Genomic DNA, 5858 nt, shown 5'->3' on the forward strand with positions numbered 1-5858 from the left:
AGATTTTTGCCTTTCATTTCCAAGTCAAAAAATGGCTCCTAGAGTGAAAGATGTTGCTTGGGCATATGCTGAAATGGTTGATATTCAAATTCATTGCAAATTTTTCCATAGAAAAATTAAGGAGGGTCCTGGGGGAAATCATAGGCTAAAACAACACTTGGATGGTATTAGAGGCCACATTACTCCATGTGAATCACCAAAAATTGGGGAGATTAGGAAGGAGTTTTTAAATAGCTTTGAGAAGTTTCAGGAAGAAAAATCTAGGAAAAAAAAAGAGGCTGAAATTGGGAGGAAGAGAAGTATACATCAAATGATGGCTACCAACCCCCATTTTTATTTTGAGGGCTGAAGGGCCCATAAATTAGAAATAAATTAAGACCCATATGACCATCCTTCAACACATTAAACCTCTCTTTTTGCATTATATAATTTATTTTTAACCGTAATATGTTCATTAGGAAGGTTTATGGATAATTTCATATTTGTGCCTAATATTATTTATTTTTCTGGAATATTGTGAGAATATTGGGCATATTATGAAGATTTGGAGGAGGAGATAATTTAGGGACTTGATCCCTACTATAGGAGGATCAATACTAAATAATAAATCAGCAATATATTATGGAATTATGGCACAAATTGTGGAGCTCCAATGATTGAGAAAATCTAGGAATGTGTTCCTTGCCATTTAATGCAGATTCTTAGTATTGGGAACCAGATCCACTAATCAAAGGATTTTGGTGGGAACAACTTCCTCCTTTTGATGAGCCTCGAATTGGGTAACTTATTGGGCTCATTTTTCCTAACTTTTCTTGATCAATCCACCATTTTTCATAGTTTATGCATGTTTTTTGAGTATATTTTTGTTAGTTGAAGGAATGAGGATGGTCACTTTACCAAGAAGGCTAATACGTGGTTATTTCAGGTTTTTGGACAAATTTTGGAACAAAGCCAAGCAATTATGAGCCAAATGACAGCCAAGCATGAAGGAACAAGGGTGAGGATTCGTAGGAAGGGTGTCTCTTGCATTAAATGGCCCTTCCTCGAAATCTCCACCCTCAACTCGGAGCTCAGCAGGCCACCAAAATGAATCCTAAAGGCAGCCGAGCAACTTTGTGAAAAGTGACTGTTTACTGGCAGTTTGAACAGCCGAGCCCCTTGAGTTAAGGAGGGCTGCTGAAGACCCTCGTAGTGCATAAATAGGAAGGCTTTCAGCCTTTGTAGGTTACTTTTTGAACTGTTGTTTTTTGCACTATAGTGCTGTCATTTTCTCAGCTCATTTTCGTAGCTACTGCTGTATAACTTTCTTGTGACATGGTTATTTTTTAGTAAAAAAAAGCAGCTTTATTTGGCATCAGTTTTGAGTTTTTCTTAGGAGCCTATAGCTCTTGGGGTTGAGCCCAACCCAAGTGCCAAGGCTTCCTTTGTATACTGTTATTTGATTATTATGTCTTTGCAAAATAATTTCTGTTAAGTAGATTAAAATCTTGCCGGTTACCTAGGTCATTATTGATGATTAGAAAGGCTTTTTATGTTCATATTGAGTTGATAGGTTAATAACAGGGACGATCTTTAGAAAAATGCCATCAAGCACCTCTGATCTCACCTCTCCCTCAGTGGGATCGTGAGCTTGGACAAAGGTGACCTTGCTGCCAACAAAAACACTGTCTTTGCCTCACCATGCAATCATTAGTGCTAGATTCTCATTTGCAGAATTTGATACCAGTTGTGGTTACGTGTTCAGGTTCATGATTGCTTAGTTTGCATATCTATTTCACATGATTTCATTGCAAATAAACTTCTGTTCATTTCCTTTACTGTTACTTAGGTCAGATTCGAGTAAAGTAGCTAGGTCATTGGTTTTCCAAGTCATTGTTTGTTCAGTTTGAGAAATAACTTGCAAAGCGCCTGTAATACCTCTCCATCTACTCGTACTCCATCAATCCCATCTGCTCCATCCCCTAACTCGGATTCTTGCCTCACGTTTGCCACATTCGCTCACGTAGCCCTAATTTTTGTGCAACATTTCTCTACTCCTCCTTAAACAATCCAACCATCCTCATCACTCCTTAGCTCCATCCACCAAGTCCTGGACCTCCTCACACCCTTATCCTACCCCCATACTCACTTCTCCACCTTTCTCTCTCCATCCACCCTCCAAAATCCCATTTTTGAACATCCTGTAGAAAATACAGAACATCCTGTAGAACCCCTGCAAACTTCCTTTAGAAGCTCACGAAAGCAGTTTCTTGATAGCCAAACTCTGTGAAACTCTCTAGAAGGGTGCTAGGGACCCCTTAGGCCCTCTTCTAACCTTCCAAACCTCCTGCAAGCATTTCCTCTCACCAATCCACCTCTGCACAGTCAAAAACCAGTTAAAGCACATGCGTGACAATTCTGACACTTTACTCAAACATACAAAAAGATGTTTTTTTTTTTTTTTTTCAGATTTTACTGTAGAAGTAGCTTAGACACATGCATTTTACCTTCTTAGAAGTAAATGGCATCTCTTTCAATAGCTTTCGTCCCCTTTCTTGCATCAGTAGGATTAGCTGGTAAAATTAGGGTTGGCTAGGGTTTGCGTTTCCTTTCAGCTTTTCAATTTCTTTTTGCAAGTAGATTAGCCTCCTTTGAGTTAGCTTCCATCCATCAGTTAGAAAGCTTCTTCTCAGAGCTCATAGAAGTTGGCTTAAGCTCCTAGCGGACTTGTGCCAGCTGACCAAGTGATAGCTACGGCAAGAGCTAGTACTTGTGCATACAACACCATCGCTTCCATGTTTGTTACGAACTACCAGGTTGATAAAAGTAAAGAAGGGAGTCCCAGGAGTTGCAGCATTATTGCTGCAGTACTGGAGCCCACCATCTTTTTGGCACCATTGCCGGGGAAGTGTCAGAGTATTTGTGATTGCTGCTTTCTTCTATTTTTCTACTACAACCTTCTGCTAAGTAGTTTATTTCATTTCCATTCTGCAATTTCATTTCTGCAAAATTAGATTAGACATTTCCTGCTTTCATAGATTAGCATTTTAATTCCGCAATTTCAATTCTGCAAGCGTAGATTAGCATTTCAATTCAGCAATTTCAATTCTGCAAGCGTAGATTAGCATTTCAATTCTGCAGTTTCATTTCAGTAAAATAGATTAGTCCTTTCCTGCTTTCATTTCAATTCTGTATTTTCATTCCCACAAGATAGATTTTAGTTAGTTGCAATTCCATCTGTTTTAGTTTTGCAGGTACAAGTAGAAAAAAGCAAAAGCAACCAAAAATCTTTTATTTCATGCCTCGTAGGAACAGAGACAATACCAGAAAATTCTTGCCCAACACCCCCACCACATCACTGAGTCACACTTCTCTCTTCTTTGGTGGCAGTGATCCAGACGAACCTATAGGTGAACCTCCTAAGATATACGAAGATCCTATAACAGAAGAAGAGCGAGAGAACATTCCTCTTGAGACCATGGCCAAGCACAGAAACGATATAGGAGATGATGAGAGAATAGAAGGTGCCTTCCCCATCCGAGAGACCAATGGGGACATGAAAATGAAAAACATAAGTCCCTCAGCCTTACCTCACTTCCATGGATTGACCACTGAAGACCCTAATACCTTCTTGTTTGAGTTTTTTGTCCTTTGTCGAACTTATGACTATGTTGAGGACGAGCAAAAGTTGAAACTCTTTCCTTCTACCCTCAAGGATGCAGCACTACGCTGGTTCATGGGGTTACCTAGAAACAGTATCACCACTTGGGCTCAGATGCAGTAAGCCTTTAACAACAAATACGAGGACTACTGTAGGTCCAAAGAAACAAAGGGAGAAATCTTCCGAATGACCATGGGAAATGATGAGTCTTTAGAAGATTACGAGGAAAGGTTCCAACTTAGTTATAAACGGGCCAGGTGCACACTTGACCCTGAATCTCTGAAGCTGGTTCTGCTCCGAGGAGTCCTTGAAGACCTTCTAGATACCCTTCATTTGCTAGCTGGAGGGGATATCTACCAACTACCTTATGAGGACATAAAGACTGTGTTTAGAAACCATTCTAGGGCAGCCCGGAAAAGAGGTAGGGGGAATCCACTTTCAGCTAGTGCTGCCTTCTCCAAGCATGAGTTTGCTAATCAGATGGAAGACCTCAAAAGTGAGATGAGACAGGCCATTTCCATACAACTTGATACTTTCTGAATCCAACAAAAGAAAGAGGAAGCTAAGAGGGCTTTGGCCATTTTCTGTCCCAGATGTACGAGGAAGCACCCTAAGAACGAGTGTCCATTGCACTCAGTAGAGGTATGTTTCTTTTGTGAGGAAGACCACCCCACAAACTAATGCCCAACCTTACCAAGATTTAAAGCCATGTATCAAGGGACTGAGGCAACCACTGAACCTCTCTACTTCCTCAACCAAAGGAGGCCGCATGGGCCCAAACCTTACCAGCAGGGGATGCAAGGGACATCCCAAGCTTATTATAGCCCCAACCAATCTTCTCACATGGCTTCTTCGAGCCCCCCTGCTCATCCTTCCTGGTCCGCACCTCCTCCATGGTCTCATCCATCTCAATACCATACTCAACCCACTTCTCATTCGTTTCACTCACATGTCCAGCCACAACCTCAGTGGAATGCACCTCAACCGGGGTGGAGGCCCCAATACAACTCTCCTCCCACCATTCTGCCTCCACCACTGGCTCAACCACAACCATTACCTCCTGCTCCTCCAAGACAACCCCAGATGCCTGCTCAACCGAACCCGAACCCCAACAACAGACAGGCCCAGCAGGTATACACTGGGGAGACAACATGCCCTACCTATGTTGTGGAGATCTAGGAGATCAACCTGCAATCTGGGAAGGTCCTTCCAGATCGCCAACCTCCTCCCCCGGAGGATGAGGAAGAGAAACAAGAAAGTGAACCCAAAGCCATTCCACCCTTTCCTGAGCGACTAACAGTAACCACGCAACCAAACCCAGAGGAGACTGAACTTCTGGGAGAACTTAAACAGTTGTGTGTGAAAATACCACTTCTCTATGCCATAAAAGATGTACCAATATACAACAAATTGATCAAGGAGAAGTGTTTCAGGCACCCATGCAGGCGAAAGAGAGATGCCTCGACTATCAATGTCATAGGGAAACTGTCTGATCTAATGTTGGGGCAAGTAATCTGTCCAAATTATTTGGACCCTGGGAGTCTTGTAGTTGACGTCCACATCAATGGAACCATAATCCCCCATACCTTGATTGATCTAGGGGCTGCCATTAATGTGATGACCAGGGACACTATGCTTAAACTCAACCTTCAGAGTTCCTTACGGAAGACCTCGACAGTACTGCTGTTAGCAGACTGCTCCACCGTGACTCCCGAAGGGATTGTGGAAGATGTCCTGGTCTCTGTTGACTCTTGGGAGTACCCTGCGGACTTCTTGTTCCTTCAGCCAAAGGCAAAGCTCACTGGATACCCCCTCATTTTGGGAAGACCTTGGTTAGCTATTGCGGATGCTTACATCAGTTGTCGAGCTGGAAGCATGACCATCAAGAATGGGCCTATGTCCAGACAGCTAGTCCTATACCCTCCTGCCCAACCTCTGCTAGAACATGACTTACCACTCTGGTTGGAAGAGGGAGATGAGGATGAGGTCTACTCTGCACCATTGTGCACAGTAGAAATCACCAAGGGAGACCCTCAAACTGAGGATGACTTGATTGAGAATTTGATTCAAAATCCACCTCCCAGTGCACTGTCCTTAGAGGAGTTGGTGGAAGGTACACAAGCCAGCACTTTAGTGGACCTCTGTGTGACTGATCTGACCTCTCCTCGAGTTAAGAATGTGGAATTTGACCCTGAAAGAACCTTAAATACCAGCTCCT

This window comes from Pinus tabuliformis, chromosome 9, assembly GCF_031772625.1.
Source record: "Pinus tabuliformis cultivar Carrire ecotype Pingquan chromosome 9, CPIR1, whole genome shotgun sequence".
Taxonomy (NCBI): domain Eukaryota; kingdom Viridiplantae; phylum Streptophyta; class Pinopsida; order Pinales; family Pinaceae; genus Pinus; species Pinus tabuliformis.